Source organism: Phaenicophaeus curvirostris, chromosome 4, assembly GCF_032191515.1.
Source record: "Phaenicophaeus curvirostris isolate KB17595 chromosome 4, BPBGC_Pcur_1.0, whole genome shotgun sequence".
NCBI lineage: Eukaryota > Metazoa > Chordata > Aves > Cuculiformes > Cuculidae > Phaenicophaeus > Phaenicophaeus curvirostris.
The window spans coordinates 73,180,283-73,200,752 of record NC_091395.1 but is presented as its reverse complement, the minus strand read 5'-3'; positions in this window follow the sequence as shown (position 1 = coordinate 73,200,752).

Here is a 20,470-nt window from a genome sequence, read left to right as displayed (position 1 = left end):
TATCTTTATATTTGGGGCAATAATTTCAAGCAATGGCTTCACAAATAGCTGGCTCATCTCTGCAGGACAGACAGCTGTAAATGGGAACCATTAGTACCAAGGAAAAAAAAGTTAAGTTATTCATGTTCATCTAAATCCCTTGTAATTTCTGTTCTTTGATTGAGACTCTTGCCAAGATCTTGATCTTTCCTGATGGAGGATTAGTCCCAGTAGAAACCCTGAATGCCAATTTTTAACAATTCCAAAATCACTAATTTATTTAAATTAGTGAATATTTCTTAAAAGACCATACTTAACTTTGCCCTACAATTTGCAATAAATTACAGCCAGCAATCATGAGAAGCATGTCTTTTGGTTTGTCTTTGACCAGGTTGGGTTTTCGATTTGAAACCAGCAAAACATTTTATGATGCATGCAAACAGAGGATACACAGTCTAACAAAAGCAGATCAAAGATGCCAGCGTTTTCACGTTCAAGAGTAAACAGCTTATAAAAGAAAGAAAATAAATCATAAAAAGATGAAGGTAGCCTATGAAATTAACTTTCTCTCTCTCATCATCACGCACACAAACAGTGCTGTACCTTTTTGGCTTGTCGAGCCCTCCTTAACAGCAGTTTGTTTTGTATACAGTAGCCTAGTCTAGGTCCCTTTCAACGGTGCTTGATTGTATTGCCTTTCATGTAACACTTCAGGTTCCCGAATGAAACAGTTTGCTAAATTATAAATATGTGTGTTCTGCTAGGTATGATGGTTCCCAGCTGAAAATAAAAATAGTTGAAATTGCAAGAGATGACTAGACTGTTACTTTGGGCACAGTTTTGAGTAGGGGTAGGTTTGTAGATACGTGTTCCTCCATGAACACCACCATTTATGCTGTGCCTTCTGAAACCATGATTGCTTCCTTGAGTTAACAGTTTCCAACTAATCAGTAAAAGCTGGAGGAGGGAGCTCATAAACTGGGGAGTTGTGAAGCTGTTGTATACGTAATGGAGCAGGTTAGCATCACTGCTCCAGTCCCACGTAGAAAGAACTTGCTGCACTAAATCGGAATACATCCTCCAACAATTCTTTCTGCCCTTTCTTTCTCCCCTTTATCTGCAGTTGCTACGGGACTGCTTGTTCCCAGTATGCTCATTTCTCCTCTGCCTCTTTAAGCAAAACTCTTCCTGTTGATGCAACACATCCATCTACATTCTCTGAGATGGTACTGGACTTTGTAACCTATCTTCTGTGATGTCTTTTTTCCCCATGCTAATATTGGCTGGCCTAGATATAAAGGTCAATAAGCAGTTTTGAGGCTTTTCTTATCTAAGGCAGGAGAGTTCATGCATTAAGATCCAGAGTATTAAGGTTCAATGTCTGCTGTCTGGCAGTACAGCCACAGGCACATCAAAACACCTGAACCACTTTCTTTAGAGAGATGACTTTAAATAGCAATATATTCCTGTCTTGAAAGTCTCAAGGCCAAAGCCTATTCCTCTCAAATTCAGTGTCAAGGATCCTATTGATTTCAAGGGATTGGTTTTCAACCATCAAACTAGAAATGTATATCTTCAACGGCAGGGAGAAATATAGAGAAGAATAGAAACAAAAAGGGGAAGAAACAAGGACTTCAGGCATTCACTAATGTGTGCTGGATCCACCTTTGTTATTTGAATGTCAGAGAAATGTCTTTTATTCCTTGAAGTGCAAAACCTTCAAGGTGATGTCCTAGCACATCTGTAATTGTTATTTCTCTTGAATGCAGGATGATTCTTCCCATTTTGTCTTTCCAACAGTAAAGAAATTTATGATAGTATTAGACTCACAAGGCACAGCCTTGTTCATTGTGTTCCAAAACCTTGTTTGGACATTTTAAACAGAGTGTAATGGAATAAAAAATAGATTTGATTGATACTTATTAATACATACCATGCAAAAACTGTGTATGTGTGTAAATATACAGAAGAATTTTATGACTGAGTTCAATGAGGCTGCTTGATTCAATAAATTCGCATGAGAGTGCTTTTGTAGAATCTGATTCTCAGTCTGAACTCTGTGAGGCAAGGACTTGTCCACATCATCCCTGTATACACAGAGGTTAACACGTTTGTGTCATTATATAAGTAATAAATCGTCACAAAGATTAACTGACTCCTGTTAAAAGATCCCACTTGCTATTCAAAAGCAAAATGACAGTTAGTAGCGAAGAATTTCAAGCATATAAGACCAATTTGCTACTAATAAAATTTTAAATCATTTTGCCCTTCAGAAAGGTCCATTGCATTCTTGCAGTGTGTTCATCTATGTGGATGAGGTTCAGTGCTCTCAGATCTGTCATAGTATTTCCAAAAATAGTGTTTTGATAGGTAATGGAACTTATAAATTACCTCTAATTTCAGTAGGTTTTGATTGTTTGTGTAAATATGTGTATTTATTACAATGTTGAGGTGGGGAAAGGTGAAAATAGTTAAAAATCTTGAGCAGATGAAAGGATCTTCATGCTAGATATTAAGTACATAGGAAGACCAGTCTCTTAATTGCACTGAAGAACTCCTTCCTTTTTTTTTAATACTTGCAAGTTATGGTCCAAGACTGATGATGTGTAGTAGCTGATCAAACTGAGTGTAAAGCAGTCAGAGGTTTTTGCTTTGTTTTTATCTGTTAATCACAAGTCAATTGGTAACAAGCAAATTAAGAGGTAATCCTAAAATCTGATGTGGAAACAAATATGATAGAAAAAAATTACTGATATTAATTCTCTCTCAGAGAGTCACATCATGTCTTTGTGTCAGTATTTGACTCACTCTCCAGTCTTACTGTGACAATTTCACTTTGTACAGAAAAGAAAGTTCCTTCATTTAAAGTATCTTAAAAATCAGCTCAAGTCAACATTGAAGCTTGTTGAAACAGGAAACAGCGTTTAGAGTAGAACACTGCTAAAACATTTTGGTGACATTGAGAGTAGATAATCTTATACAGACAATAATATCCAAACCTTCAGGATTTTCACCTCCAGAAGTATTAAGCTACAATCCCAGACCAGAGAGACAATTTGACAGAGGAGTCTGTCTCTTTCATTGACAAGGGTGCTACCCAGAATGTTCTTCCACCAGGGAGCACAGCCAAAGATGTCTCTTGGTTTTCCAAAGCTAGAGTATACAAATACAGTGCATCATCTTTTCCAGGTTTTTTGCATGACATATACTGAAGTATTTCATATTTGTTTAAGGTAGTCTTATAATATAGAAGTATGTGGTTATACTTTTCACTTTTCTTTCTACCTTAACATTTATTTTTAAAATTTAAGTTATTTTACCTTTGTTTTCAATCCTGATTTAAGAGACACTGTTATGCCAATTTGAGCATACAGTTTAGGCATCCAACTTAGATGTTCAGGAAAGAGTCTTGCCATACTAGATGCACAGAAGAGAAAAATAAAATTACTTACTATTTTTAGTAATTAGAAATGCCCTTGAAAGGGGCTTTTTTTCTTCCATCGGCTGCATAGGGGTTTCGCAGTCTAAGCTTTGCTACTTATATTTTAATAAACACATGAGAAAAAAAAGTCGGTATGGGTGTTCTACAGCATTTTCTGCAGCAGAGGTGCACTTATATATCACCCTATTTAGTATTTGTTTATTATTATTTTTCTACCTCTTCCTTTTTAATGTATATATTTTTGGTGAAAATTTGCTAGAGAAATCCTTCTTACTTAACACCATTCTTATTTAATGGTATCACTTAATTTTGCATCTCTCGAGTGCTGCTAAGCATTTTGGTAATTTCTGTAAGAAAATATGCTCTATAAATGCAACATTTATGAAAACTCTCTACCAAATATTTCTTAACTGGTTAAGTTAACAGTATTGTTTGGTATCTGAATTGCCAAAACCTAATTTTCTTTTTTTTTTTTGTACATTACATATTTTTTTCCCCAGTGAATAATTTCCTGAAACACAGATTGAAGAGTGAAATGCATTGTCTTGTGCATCATTCATCAGGAGAACTGCCAGTAGAACTCTAATTTCAAATTCTCTGTTACTGGAGATGATTCAAAATGCAGAACAAAACAGCTTGATTTTCAGATTGCAGAGTAAGTTTGAAACAGAATCGGTTACAGCAAGTTGACTAAATTTGAAATAGTCCTATCTGGGAGAGAAGTAATGTAGAACTCTACAGCCTTATCTTACAAGGATCCTATTCTTGCCTTTGAATTGTAAAACTGTTTTGAATGTAAAAAATTGAAGATTACCATTTTATTCCTTTTTTCTTTTTTTTGTTTTAAAGTGCAAAAACTTAATACCTTTGCTCATTGATTTACTTTGTGCAGATTTCAGGGGTAGGATATATTAAGAATCTTCCATGACAAAATTTACCATGACCTGGTAATGTTCAGTGAACAATCAGATTTCTGAAAGTGATCTGTTTATTAGCTCTCTGGAAAAAAAAAATAAAGAAAAATAGGAAGATTATTTCCATAGTGCTTTCCAGTACTATTCCCAGAGTAATTTATTCTTCCTCAGTTCTGCCTTAAAAACTTCACCTGCTCACGAAGTACATTTTTCCCTATAGATTTGTTAGAAAATCTGACCTTTTTGATGCAATTTGGAAGGCTTTGCTCAAAAGTATCAGCTTGCTGAATTAAATATTTCACAGACAAGTCTTGACAGGACCAAGGATAGATCCAATTAAAAAAATTTTGCTGGTTTTGAGTTACATGTTTGGTCAAAATCGTGAACTTGTCCAGTCTATGGGATTCCTCTGGGGTCAGGTGCATGTAGGAAGTCCAGTAAACCTGATGAAGTTAAGCATCTCAAGCAATAAAATACAGAACATTTCTTTCCCTTGAAAAAGAAAAAAAAAATCTAGGGCTCTGAATCTACCATGATTCAGGTCAAATTTTTTTTTTAATATATATTGTGTAGGTTTTTTCTTTGAAGGGCAAAGTCATTTTTCCAACTAGCAAAGTTTATTGCCATCTGTTTACATCCCCCATTTAGAATCACAGAATCATAAAACACTTTAGGTTGAAGGGACCTTAAATATCATCCATTTCCAACCTCCTGCCATGGGCAGGGACACTCCCTACTAGATCAGGCTGCTCAAGGCCCCATCCAACCTGGACTTGAACACCTCCAGGGATGGGGCAGCCACAGCTTTCCTGGGCAACCTGTGCCAGTGCCTCACTATTCTCATTGTGAAGAAATTCCCCCTTATTTCTAGTCTAAATCTGCCCCTTCTGCTATTTCTATCCATTAAATACACACACCCACATCCACACACGTGTGCACATACACACAAGACAGAGTATAAGGTGGCATAATGCTTTTAAAACCACAGATTATTTTAAATCTATGAGTTTAATGGAATTTCTTTTCATCTTATAATTCACATTATTTCTTCTTAATTAAAATATTTCTGCCTTCCTATAAATATTCGCTTTCTATCCAGTCTTATTGAATATGGAAGTCTTTCATTTTCCGTATTGATTCTTTTAAGTCCAGCATGCACTGTTGCAGATGTTTGAGCCATAAAATATCTCATCAAACTAATTCAATAACACAATACAGATGTTGTGCCAAGACTAAAAGATAGACGCAAATAGATCATGTATGATTATAGGCAATGTTCTGAAACAAACCTTTCAAATGCTGTAGCAAGAAGGACAAGCTGGAAATAGGATAATTAGACTCTTTCTTTACTAAAAGTACATTTCTGTGGGGGTGGAGCAATTTCAGCCCTACAGTGATAAGTAGAAATCTTCTCAGAAAGCAAAAAAGAGGCCCGAAAAGCTGTAGCCATTCAAGAAATCACTAGCTTCCTATTCCTGTTGGATATTTAAGAATACAAGTAAATACAAGTTGTAGGTAATGCAAGCATGCACAAATTAATATAAAAACCTTAACTATTTGCAAATATTGAGCAAACGTAATTAATTTCTCTATCAGGGTTTTGTTGTTGGTTTGTTTTTTTTTTTTTTTAACAAGAATTTGTATGTGTTAAGGTTTATGGTTGGGCACAAAACTTTGTGGCTTCTTCTGTGTTGCTCAATTTTCCGTTTGTACTTTATGATTCTGGCCCGCAAGGAATAACTGCAGGTTTCTCCCAAAAAGTTACTGGAAACAAAATCAAACACAAATTCTCTGAAATTTATGAGTACAAATCTTTCAGATTCAGTGAAGTATCCTTACACTTTTGACAATCTGACCATTTCTGGTTGGCTTCATCTCGCTTAACTTTAGCCAGCTAAACATTAGAAATGAAAGTTACTCAGTCAGAGATTGCTCAGAAGCTATAGAATATTTTTATCACACAGCATGGGGACAGAGAGATGAGATTTCTTACAGGAGCAACTGTGTCTTTCCACTGATTACAGAGAGATTTGAGATTTTTAATTTTCTATTTTTAGACTGCAGTTACAGCTGGGTTGTAAGTAAAAATCAAAATGCAAATAGAAACACAAAGAGTTTGCTCCAGAATTCCATTGTTCAATATGTGACAGTGTTTCAGTTTTATCAGTTTAACAAAAGACATCCTCAAAGGGATAGCATGCAACATGTAAAACGTGGTGCTTGCAGGTGACACAGCTAAACTACAGAATCCAGTCATGACTTTAAATTGCATCTCTAGAGTCAATAGCCTCTGCCTGATTCTTCAGTCGTGCTCCACCAAGCAAAGGCAATGGAGTTTCAGTGATCTGAATTTTGTCAGATCAAACTTAAGATTCCAGATAATGATTCAAAAGATTCATGTTGAAAATAAACTGAAAGATAAAGTAAGTCTTGAAACAATGGCCTGAAAATAAGTAAATGTGGCCTGTGTGTATATAGTAATATAATTTTATGCTTTGTTTTCAACATGGATATTACAACAATATTTCACAAAAATTATAGGTCAATTTGCACATAGATGCTGCCCTAAAAGTGCATGAAATTACATTAATAGGGAAAATTCATATCATAATTTGCTATGACCACTGAACAGAAAAATAATGTTTTAGTAACCTCTCAACTTTGAATGCAGTGGTGTGTTTCACAATGTAAAACAAATGTTCCACTAAAATGCGCCACCTGTAATTAAAACAGTTTGCATTGTCCTTAGCTCTACAAAACCTTCTACAAATGTGAACACAAGCACCTGCCTTACTGGAGCTAGTGTATTTTTGTTATATTTTAATTTTCTAAAGAAAAAAAGCACCCCAAAACGCTATTACCTATGCTACTCCCCCTGACCTTGTAGCTTTTTCTCAGTGTAAAAACTTGAAGATGATGGCAGTTCACTCTTTTTCTTGAGAAGTGAGTGTGATAGCTGGCCAAAAATGAAAATTGTGAAGTCCATATCAGGCCAGATTCACAGACTGCTGGCCCACAGATCATTAGCTCTCCCTCTGATGCCCAAATTTCTCTGTCCTTGTGCTCAGTGTTTCTTTTCAACTGGCTCCAGCACTCCAGATGGACTTAATTAGTGTGGAACATTAGTTCCAAGGACTGACGCAGAATTAAGACTAGATGACTTTTGGCTTGATTTCTTTCAGTTTTTGACCCAAAGTCCATATTTCCAGGCAGCCAATCTGTATTACATTTTTTATACTCCTTTTGTCAAGAGAAATTTTCCTTCATGGTTCCTTGATGGTTGGTAAGTGCCATAAAAAGCAGCTAGCACCAGATTCTTTCCCTGCGGTACATTTGTCCTTATATTTGTCTGTCTACTCTTTTTCATCTTGTCTCCAAAGGTCTATATAATTAAGATCTGCATAATCAACAGAGGCAAGAGAATGAAGCAGGTGAAATTCCTGGCTTTGTAACAAAATTCCTTTTAGAATTTGTCTCACTCACCTACTTTTTATACGACTGAGATTATCTAGCTAATAAAAATCTAAATTTTTAAGTGACCTAATTCTTTGCATTCTCCAGAGTATAATTTAAAGGTAATTCAACTGTGACTATAGAAAAAGAGAAATTATGATTACTTACATAGTCTCAATGAAGTGAGAGACACGTAAGTTTGCTCAGAAAGCAACTGTCTAATCTAAACTGATAACTTAAAGAATACATCATATCATGTCGACACCATCCTGCACCTCTAGTTTTGTATTTCAGAAAACTATCGGCATGAAAATCATAAGCAAGTCTGGCTAAGAGATTTAATGTCCCCAGAAAGCATTCACATGAATATAGTAGATCGTTATTTAAATAGTGTCAGCCCAAGTGTGGATTTTTAGATGGCAATAGCCTCCACTGCGGTCCCCATGGTGCTAGCATTACAAATTTAGAGAACAAATAACTAATGAAATGTTTTTATCAATTTCAAGAACATGGAAGACATGATTTATATTCACCTTTACAGTCTTAGCTAGACTGAAATCAATTTTTAATAAGCAGTGTAGGTCAGCTCTGAATTGCAATTATACGACTCACCATTGGAACACGTTATAGGTGGAAAACCGACAGCTTTTTCCTTGGCATTGGGTTGTTGCTATTGTTTCCTACAAATAAATTATATGTAAACATTTTCTTCGGCTCTCTTTATGAAGAAATTGCTGTTTACCTTTATTCCTTGAGATGTGAAAAGCAATAGTTTTCTACTGAATGCTAAGTAGGTGACTGGTGAAAAAACATGAATGAAGGAATTCATGCATCAGTATTTGAAACGTCATTAACATCTTTCCATCTTAAAAAAAACCAAGTGTACCATTTCACAGCAAACTGCGCAACAGTCAGATACATCACAATAAAAAATGTTACATGCATTTTCTGTCACTGGGCTTGGAGAAATCCTTGGATTAGGGAAATAAATGCCTTTCTCATCAATTTTATGAGAGGAGTCTCAGTATATTTCACATGAGGTTTTCTGCCCAGTGCTTTACAAAACAATGCCTGGTTGCTTTGCATAATAAGAAAGCAAGCTACAAATGGAATATTTTTTCTTTTTTTCTAATCAAAGAACTCCCCAAATACTGGAAGAACCACATAACAGAGAGCATTCATGCTCATAACAGATAAGTGCAGAGCAAACCCTTCACAACGTACCCACAATATAGTTGACTTTCTTTTTAATTTATGAGAGAATAGAAGACAGTCTGACAGTTCTAATCCTTCATCCATACCAAAGCAGTATCACCTTTACCCTCTTTTTTTTGGCAGAAGTTTACAGATGTGGTTTTTGTCACAGGTCAATCACTGATTTGCTGGCAGCTCCTGTAGCCTGTGAGCTCTTGTCAGACCCATTTCTTCTCACTTCGTGAAGATGTAGAAAAGACTCTGGGCAATACTGCTACACTAGTAACCGGGTGCCTGTGCAGCACAGAATTAGAACACCTGCTCATGGCTGGATCCACAGGATGGGCTGGAAACCTCCTTATTTGTGCTAATTCATGCTTCTAGCAGAAGCAGCTCTTGCTCCGAAGTAGGCTGTGAAAGCAGGAATTTGGACCCCACAGCTGCCAAAGTTGCATTGTTTGTCTTCTAAAGTTAGATAAGTAAGAGCATCCTTCCTTTTTCTCTCTGATCATGGTGATTAAAGTTATAATTATTTTCCTCCTCTTCTCACAAAGGCGGGTTTTTTTAAACTTCAGGCAATTGAAAATTTCCATGATTATCCCTCAACTTTTTCTTCTTAGACTGATAATCTACTGGTTTTTTCCTTTTTCCCATTTTTTTAATTGATATATATTCTAACATTTGCATGTATGAAGTTCTGAGACATAGAAATACACTAAAACAGATTTCTAATCAAGACAGCATGCCAGCATATCTGGAAGAATCATATCCTTGAATTATCTAAAATCAAGAGCTGATTTACATAAACTGGAGAAAAATATGTATTTCAAAAGAAAGTTTAGCAAGCAGTGTGATAGAAATTAACTGATTTTGCTTTTCTATTCGGTGGTTGCCTGTAGTTTAGTAGGAGTGTGTCTTAGCTTACAACCGCTTTGCTAAATGAAGTTACCATCTCACTTCAGCTGCTCTTTGAAAGCTAGCTAGTGAATTTTTGTTGGATTATAAGCAGTTCTCCTGCTGGCATTTTCTGTTCTGCACAAAACTTCTGGCTCACATTAACACCAGTGATTTTGTAATCTGAACCACATCCCACAAGCCACTGTAGAAATACCATGTTGGACAAATGATGGACTCGGACTTAACAATGATGCTATTTTGAGCCTGTCCAGAGCAATGGGTATTGGAAACCCATCAACTGTGATTTGTTTCAGGAGATTTCCTGTCCAGCGTTCTAAAATCTGTTTTGTGATGTATACTGCAGAATTTCTCTAGACACTTATTTCTCCCCAGACAGGTGACACGCTCCCTCACGTAATGATACTTTTTGAGCATTCCAGCCTCCACTCTCAATGAGTCAGACACTCTGCTACCAATATGTGTAACTCTCCAATTCACCCTTGGGGGTATGAGTCCTTCCTATTTCTTTTTTAGAATGGATGAAATTAAACAATGAAAAAGATTTTCTTTGGAGCAGTTGACCCGCAACTGTATTCTTGATAGTTGTAGTAAAAGGTCCTTTGTTCATCAGCACAGGACAGAATTGTAATGATCTTTCAGCTGGCAGTCCATCATGCACAGATTTAGCTTCTGTTCACTCTTCACTTCTAGACTAAGGTGAGAAGCAAACATTCACAGATGATTCTTCTGTAATTGAGGTGATAGGTGCCCCATCACTGGAAACTTTCAAGGTCAGGTTGGGCTGAGTTCTGATCAACGTGATGTTGTTGGGAACTTCTTCCCTGCTCATTGTAGGGAAGTTGGACTAGATGGCCTCTAAATGTCCCTCCCAACCCAAATCATTCTATGATTTTAGCCCCATCATATTGGTAAGATCATCTCCAAGCTCCTGTAAGGATAGATGTCAGTAATACAGAAACTGGCAATTGCCATGTCCTTACACTATGAAGCAGAATCTGGTTTTCATGCTGAACTGAAGGCAAATGCCAACTGTAACTTGATTGTTCATTAATTAATGGAGTATTTAGACAGTAAAACTGTTAATGCAGATATCAACCTTATATTTTTGTGCAGCACTTAAAAGAAAGATATGTCTTGGCCTTTAGAAGTTGCTGCATTTCAAATATTTCTTGAAAATGATAAAAACTTGCCTTTGCCATAAGAAGAATCACTTAAATTTTGTTAATTTAGATTTTTTTTTTTTTTTAGAAAAAAACAGAGAGCATATGGCAGAGAGGAAACACCTGTATACTTAATTTATTTTTTTCTCAAGGAATACTGCATTGAAACTCACATAATAATGCTTGTCAAACACCTTCTAAAATTTCAGCAGATAAATTTGGAAGAGAGGTGCAAAGTAAATTGAGATTTTTAAGCTTTTCCCATATAAATATGTTATAAATTGATTCTTCTCTTTTACGATCAGCAAAAGACCCAGCTAAAAGAAACTGACATTGCAGAATCTATAGGGGAGATATAGATAGGAGGAGGAGGGAATTTTAAAACTTAGAGTGTGCTCAGTAAAACAGTATTTACCATGCTTTGAAAAGGCCGCGTTTACATCACTTCCGTGCTTTTTCCTACAGTTTCTTTTCAAGCTCAATAAAACTATTCTTCCATCTCCCTGAGAAGCCAGAGGCACTTTATGTATCTGTGAGATATTTTTAGCATATTTTATTTAGTTTTATTACATCAAAACTATAAAAGAAGTTACAAATATTTTGTAATGCTGCTGCTGCAGGAATTTCCTTGGGATGTTAACTGTATCATGAATGGAAAAGGGCATAATTTGTGATATTTCTTATGCTTTTGTAATCAAAGAAAACAATATATATCCAATGTATATATTTCTAAATATTTTGTTGTTGACTATGTCTGTGCTAATAAAGAGATGAATAACAGGGAACAGCTTCAAGGTAATGAAGCATTGACTGGCTTACATCTATATGCAGCTCAGGAGAAAGCCATCCCCATGTTCCGGAAAAAAAAGCCGGCAGGGGAGAAAACCAGCTTGTTTGACAGAGAGATCTTGAGTGATACCAAGAAGAAGAGAAACGTTTATGGGCTCTGGAAGAGGGGACAGGCCTCTTGGGTGGACTACAGGAGGGAAGTGAGATTGTGTAGAGAAAAAATCAGAAGGGCTAAGGCTCAACTAGAAATCAGATTGGCCAAGTCTGTGAAAGATAACAAAAAAATCTTTCTACAAATATATAAATAATAAAAGGAGGACTAGGGAGACCATACAGTCCCTATTGGACACAGAAGGAACAACAGTGACAGGGGATGAGGAAAAGGCTGAGGTACTTAATGCCTTCTTTGCCTCAGTCTTTAATTGTAAAGAAAGTCGTTCCGTCTGTGACGGAAGAAAATACGGGACAACACACACCGATCAATGTGATCCAAGTGAAGCCGTTTTATTTTGGGTTCGTTCTGCTTTTATAAAACTGTTTAACTTTGGCCCGCCTTCAACAGTTACCTTCCTAATTTGCATAACACAACAGAGTCGTTATAACCTTTTATAACCTTGAGGACCCTGGCTATGGCTTCCCAGCTCCTCCCAGCCACAGTGCTTGGGTTGCTCATTGTGTGTTGTTACCCAACAATTCCCCCGTTTTCTTTTTGAGCAACCAAGCACTACAATACTGGCAATGAAGATAAACAACCCTTGCTTTAACGCTCCAACAAGCCACTTCCTTGACTTGCGACACAGCTTCAAGAGCTGCAACTCCTGGGGCTAATAAACCGGCAAAAACATTTTCCTCAAAACCCCAAAACCGAAAAATTTTTCCTCAAAACTCCAAAAACATATTGTAACCTTGGTGTAAACAACGTTAACTTTCCCAAATAACAAGGTCCACCAACTGGCTTGCTAGGTATTCCGCCCCATGCTCTGTCACCACAGATTAGAAAATATCTGGGTGGAAGAGCCTTTTCAGAACCGTTATTCCAAATTCCCTTTTCTGTCAAAAGACCACCCCAGTTTCTTCTTCCGATGTGAGGTCCTCTTGCTCCGTCGTCTTCCTTTCTTTCCAGGGCTTGATCCACTTTTGTGGCACCCAGCGAGGTCCAGTATCTGTTAGGACACAAGCATAACCTCTTCCTGTCATTTTTAGTTCAACAGGTCCTTTCCATTCACCTGAGTCCCAGTCTTTGTATTGTACCTTAATACCTTGCTGGTCCTGGTTATTCAATCCTGATTCCAGTGATCGATGATGAATTACAATTGGAGGGCTATTCCTAGTTCCAGTAAGGCGCAAAAAATTTAACACATAAGTCGCTTTTGCAATTCTTTCACTAGGGGGTAATACATCTCCTCCCCCTTTTTGTTTTTGCAAAAGGGACTTCAAGGTTGCATGAGAACGCTCAATGATTGCCTGACCCGTTGGAGAATGTGGGATACCCGTCTTATGACGGATTCCCCATTGAACACAAAAATGTTTAAATTTTTGAGAGACATAAGCTGGCCCATTATCTGTTTTTATCATTTGAGGTATCCCTAATGCCATTATAGCAGCATACATGTGCTTAATTACGTGTTTTGCAGATTCCCCGGTCTGTGCCGTGGCCCATATGGCCATAGAAAATGTATCTACTGAGACATCCACATATTTCAATCGCCCAAACTCTGGAATATGGGTCACATCCATTTGCCATAATTGTAAGGCTTGAAGCCCTCTGGGATTTATTCCAAATCCTAATCCCATACCTTGTTTTTGACAATCTGGACAAGAATTGATTATACCTTGTGCATCAGACAGAGGAATATTAAATTGTCATTTAAGTACTTTAGCACTTTGGTGAAAAAATTCGTGTGAGGCTTTAGCTTGTAAAAAGAGATTTGTTCGGGGATCATTCCAAACTGCAGCAACAAGGCAATCGGCACGATTATTCCCGATTGCCAGGCCAAAATTAGGTTGATGGCTTCGTATATGAGTAATAAAATACTTATGCTCTCGTTGCTCCAACAGGTACAGCAATTGTAACAATAAGGCATATAAAACTGCATTTTTAACTTCTTTTATCATAGCCCGTTCTATTCTACAAACAGTATCTACAACATATAATGAATCAGAAACTATATTAATAGGCTGTGATGTATATTGTTGAAATACCCAAACCACTGCTCGTAGCTCCATAGTTTGTAATGAATCACCTGGCTGTGTAAATATTAACTTCTGGTTCCATTGTCCTCGCTTTTGCCAGGTAATAGCAGCCCTACCAGATTTCTTTCCTGCATCTGTAAAAAATGTAATGCCTTTCACTGGTGTTTCAGATCGCATCGGTATCTGTTCAAAGGTTTGGGTTTGTATCAAAGGAATCAATTTGCTAATCGGGTATGTGTTGTTGATTTCTCCCATAAAATCTGCTAATGCAATCCCAATAGGTTCTGAATGTTCCATAAGCCAATCCAAATATCCCTTATTAATTGGCAGGTAAATTCGTGAAGGCCCAGTCCCAGACAATTCCAAACATCTTTTCCTGCCTTTCATAATCAATTGACCAAACAGCTCAAGTCTAGTGGTTATAGTATTTTTCGGTTGATACGGTAAAAATATCCATTCTATGATTTGAAACTTTTGTTCTGTCTGTCCCAAAAGGCCAAAGGATGTTTTTGATCTTGACCAGAGTTAACCAACACTAGCTCCAAAGGCTTCTCTGCCACATAACGAGTTACATTAGCTTTTAAATTTTTTTCTATGATTTTGTCCAGCTGCCCATCAGTGGTCGCTCCCCAAAATTTGATACCAATCGTGTCCCCATTTGAGACAACACGTCTTGTCCTAATAATGCTTTGCTGTGGGAGAAAGTAGCCAATAAATCCCCTTGTTTGTTTTTTGTGAGCAGTGCAAAGTAAGCCCAGTGGCTGCATTTTGGCTAGGCTAACGATAGCTCCACTGGTTTTCTCAGCCTGGGGGGGCTGCTCCTCTTTCCAACAGGAGCTATAGCAGCGGCTATTAGTCCCTTGGTCCAAGCGGCTGCAGGCATTTTCTTTTCTCGAATGGGGGGGCCGCTTTTGTCTGGGGGCTGCCGCTTTTTTGCCAACCAATGTAGGTCAGATAGGGGCAAGCTAGGCATTAAATATCGGGGAAACCCCTCTCCTATTCCAGGAATAGGGATTTCAATATTATCATTCTGCTCCCAAAATCTATTTCCTCTACCCCAGCAGAATCCTGCTTGAATCACAAAGCACAGTGCTCCCTCAAGCTCCTGCAATCCAGCCAGCTCCCTTAGGGCACAGGCATTTGCTTTCCCTACAGTAGAGCTTTCAGACTTCACCCCCTTATCAATAACAATTGGGGGCTGGAGTTTGAAATCAGGATCTGCATCAAGAGCAAGACCAGGTTCTGCCACCCCGTCATTAATAATGATCAGGGGCTGGAGTTCGGGATCAGAATCGGGAATAGGATCCGATTTCATCACCCCGTCCTCCCAAAAACAACGAGCCTCATGCTGCGAACTAGACAAACCCGTCTGACATCACCCCCCACCGCGGTTTAAAAGCGGCGATGTGATGCCTTCTGTTTCACCAACAGGACCCGCTCGAGCCACCCGCTCGGGCTCTGGGGCTGCATCCAACGGACTGTAAGGTCCCTCAAGTTCTTGCCTACAAACTCTAGTCCTGTCCTCTCCCTCATAAGCAACCTCTGTTTCAAACAGGGGTCGGAGCTCAGGGCCACGATGAGGCCGCACCCTCTCATCCCAACAATCAGTGGCCGCTTCCTGATCACACAAATGCTCCCAAGCTTGATAAAAGGCAAGGCGCTGAGATGGGGATAACGTTAACATAACTAATTGCCGAATATCTGCAGGACAAAGGGTATGACCCGTAAATATAAAATCTAATAAACCCCGTGTAAATGGTGATTGCAAACCATATTGTGTACAAGCAGCCGTGACTTCTTTTAGTAATTTCCAATCGAATGGTTCCCATTCACTCGCTCCTGTCTGTGTATTTAACAATACAGGATACGCTCCCACAGTTACCCCTTCTAGAACCATGTCCCTAATTACCCCCTGCCAACGCGCTCCCGGCCCCCGCCACCTGGTCCCCCCAGTCCCGATCAAACCCCATCGGTGGTGGAGCCTGTGCAGTCGGGTCAGGCCGTGGCTGCATTCCTGGGTGATCGGGCGGAGGTGGATGGCTCTCCTTTTCCTGGCGAAGTCGAATTTCTTCCAGCTTTGCCAGCAGTTTATCAAATTCTTGTCTGAAATTGGAGCACTCACGAGAGGGCAACACAGGACGTTCAGAGTCCTCACTAAACGAATCCTCTAAGGAATTAATTGAAGGACTTTCTGGAGGAGGAGACCAAGGAGGACCTTTATGTCCTTCACCTTCGGTAGCGTGAACCTCCTCATGTTCTTCCACTGGGGGAAATGGAGGAGAAGGCCAATCTTTGGAAGGTGGTGGTGGTGGTGGTGCCTTCGTGGGTAAATTACTTTCACGGAACGATAATGCAGATGCAAATGAACCACCACTGTTCTCTTGATTCCTATGCAGAGCAGCATAAGCCGATGCCGCAACTTCTCGCTCGACTTTCATATCACACAACGTCTCTTTAACTAACCGCCAAAGAGTAAGGTACTGCCAAAGGCTCTTATTTCCTTTCGAGCATTCATCAAACAGTCTTTGTCCCATTCTCTCCCAAGTTTCTTCTTCGAATAGGGCAGTGGTCGTTGTTACAACACCGCTTTGATAAGCCCATGTTAACATAGACTGCATCGCAGCTTTTTCATAAGTAATTACTCTCACGGAGAGCATATGTTGGAGGAGCTTCTGCGCAGATTCTATCCGCGCCTGCCCCATCTCCTCCCCGACCGCTCGCCTGGCCAGTGGCGAGTTTCCTCAATTCTTTAAGCTGCGCAGCTCTGCCAAATTCTTTCCCGAGTGCCGGGGACAGCACTCAGCTACGGCCGGCTTTTCCGTACCCCCTGCTCTGCATCTTCAGTCGTTCAAGGCACCTTCGGCAGGCCACCTGAGGGTCCCTGTTCGGGCGCCATTCGACGGAAGAAAATACGGGACGACACACACCGATCAATGTGATCCAAGTGAAGCCGTTTTATTTAGGGTTCGTTCTGCTTTTATAAAACTGTTTAACTTTGGCCCGCCTTCAACAGTTACCTTCCTAATTTGCATAACACAACAGAGTCGTTGTAACCTTTTATAACCTTGAGGACCCTGGCTATGGCTTCCCAGCTCCTCCCAGCCACAGTGCTTGGGTTGCTCATTGTGTGTTGCTACCCAACACGTCTGTGTACAAACCCAGGAGCTAGAGGAGGAAAATGAGGCTCCCGTGATCCAAGAGGATGTGGTCAGAGCCTTGCTAGCCCGACTAGACACCCACAAATCTATTGGGCCGGATGGGATTCATCCAAGGGTATTGAAGGAGCTGGCGGATGTGCTGGCCAAACCCCTTTCCATCATCTTCCAACAGTCCTGGAAGACTGGGGGTCCCACTGGACTGGAGGCTGATGTTGTGCCCATCTACCAGAAGAGTCGCAGGGAGGATCCAGGGAACTACAGGCCTGTGAGTCTGACCTCAGTGCCAGGGAAAGTCATGGAGCAGGTGATCTTGAGTGCTATCATGAAGCACATGCAAGAGAACCAGGTGATCAGGCCCAGTCAACACGGGTTCACAAAAGGCAGGTCTTGCCAAACTAACCTGATCGCCTTCTATGACAAAGTGACTCGGCTGCTGGATGAGGGAAAGGCTGTGGATGTATCTTCCTGGACTTCAGTAAAGCCTTTGACACAGTTTCTCACAGCATTCTGCTTGGGAAACTGTCACCTCTGGCCTGGACAGGCGCACACTCTCCTGGGTGGAAAACTGGTTGGATGGAGGGCCCAGAGAGTGGTGGGAAATGGTGTGAAATCCAGCTGGAGGCCAGTGACAAGTGAGGTTCCCCAGGGCTCAGGGCTGGGTCCAGCCCTGTTCAATGTCTTTATCAATGACCTGGATGAAGGCATCGAGTGCACCCTTAGCAAGTTTGCGGACGACACTAAGCTGGGTGGAAGTGTTGATCTGCTGGAGGGTCGGGAGGCTCTGCAAAGGGATCTGAACAGGCTGGACCACTGGGCAGAGTCCAATGGCATGAGGTTTAACAAGGCCAAATGCCGGGTCCTGCACTTGGGGCACAACAACCCTGTGCAGTGCTACAGACTAGAAGAAGTCTGTCCAGAAAGCTGCCTGGAGGAGAGGGACCTGGGGGTGTTGGTTGACAGCCAACTGAACATGAGCCAGCAGTGGCCCAGGTGGCCAAGAAGGCCAATGGCATCTTGGCTTGGATCAGAAACGGCGTGACCAGCAGGTCCAGGGAGGTTCTTCTCCCTCTGTACTCGGCACTGGTGAGACCGCTTCTCGAATCCTGTGTTCAGTTCTGGGCCCCTCACCACAAGAAGGATGTTGAGGCTCTGGAGCGAGTCCAGAGAAGAGCAACAAAGCTGGTGAAGGGGCTGGAGAACAGGCCTTATGAGGAGTGGCTGAGAGAGCTGGGGTTGTTTAGCCTGGAGAAGAGGAGGCTGAGGGGAGACCTCATTGCTCTCTACAACTACCTGAAAGGAGGTTGTGGAGAGGAGGGTGCTGGCCTCTTCTCCCAAGGGACAGGGGACAGGACAAGAGGGAATGGCCTCAAGCTCTGCCAGGGGAGATTTAGGCTGGACATTAGGGAAAAATTTTTCACAGAAAGGGTCATTGGGCACTGGCAGAGGCTGCCCAGGGAGTTGGTTGATTCACCTTCCCTGGAGGTGTTTAAGGGACGGGTGGACGACGTGCTGAGGGACATGGTTTAGTGTTTGATAGGAATGGTTGGACTCGATGATCCGGTGGGTCTCTTCCAACCTGGTGATTCTATGATTCTATATTCCTCTGTAAAATCTCAGATATTTGGGGGGGGGGGGGTACACTTAGTTCAAGAGGTGCAAAACAAACAGAGCATGAGTTAGTTTCTGAACAGTTTATAAAATTATATTTCCAATTATGAACTCACTTCTAGACTCTCTTTTATTCACTATTATATTTATTAACAACTAACTAAATGTTCCTCTATTTGAAGAGTATTAATTTCTTTATCCCATTTCATTTATGCACTTGGATGCATAGATGTAGCCATAACTCTAACTTGGTTTGGTTCTACAATTAAAATTATTTTCTGAATCATATCCATAGATCTTGTTCATCTCTTATAATCACAAAGACTGAAAAAACAATGTTATAAATACATGTTCTGCATGTGTGTAGGATTGAACAAGGCAAATCAGCACCTAATGTAAATTCATCATTCTAACCTAAGCCTTTCCTGGCATATATGAAAAGGAATTGTTCAAGCACATGGAGACTCACAGCTTTAGTGTTTGGTTTTTAAAGATACTGCAGTCCCAAAATTGCTTAAAACCAATACAGTTGTATTGCCTCTGACTGTGTCTGAAATACAGATCAGGTATCTTAAATGAATGGATTACACTGATTATGGTGGTAACTACTGCTATGGCAGGAAATAACTTTATTATTTATGCTTGAGAAAAGGGCCATTGGTTTACTGTCATCTACTGTTCATCTGCATTATCCAAGTCAGAATGGTTCAGGCCAAAACATTCAGAAATGTGTTCAAATGGAGCAATTTATTCCCTGTTTTGATCAAGCCTTCCTTCATGATTTATCTGTTCTGTCCAGTCTCTTCAACTTCACTGTAATGAGAGCACTCTCAGTCTCAGCTGTATTCCTTTTAGATTTTATAATTATAAATACTGATTGGATTAGTCCTTTAGGCACAAAACCCCTACAGTAATAATGTTTTCAGCAGGTGGTATCGTATAACCTGTAGATCACTCAGACTCGGCACCACTAAAAAACCTTGAAAATTCGCTCCTCTATTTTTTTTGCTATTTTGTTTAACGCAGTTAAGACTTTTCCCCCATAGTCTCAACAAAATGCAAAACTCATTTCATTTTCTATTTGTATTTGGAATATATATATATATGCGCCAATATATATATATGTATTCATGAAACTGGATTTTGTTTATGTGTTCTCTCTCCACCCTCCCTGCCTCTCCTCCTCCCTCTCCACATTCATATTTATTGCATTAACTTTATCAGCCAGCCTTGGATTTAAATGTGTCACTGAAGGAAGAATCTCTTTCATCAGCACAGGAATGCAGTAATGTTTCCTATTAAGAAAAGTCATTTCCGTGGTAAATGCTTCCTTTGGGAGTCTTTCCAATAAAGGCGTTTCCACAGGTCTGATTTTCAGCTGCTAAGCACACCTGGCCATGCTCTTGTTAACATTTACTGGGACACTTTATAGCTTCAGCGAGGAGGGATTTGTATGTGTTTATTTTAAGATATTATTTAACTTACTGTTTTTTCTGACATATCTTGATAGAACTGTGTTCTTCCATTTAGGTTTTATATTAAGGTAACTGGCCAGTGTATCAAGACACAGGAGATAAGTTTATAAAAGATATAAACATAAAGAAGCTATCTGTCTGACAGAAAGTGCACATGAGAAGCTATCAAGGTAGACATGAGGAAACA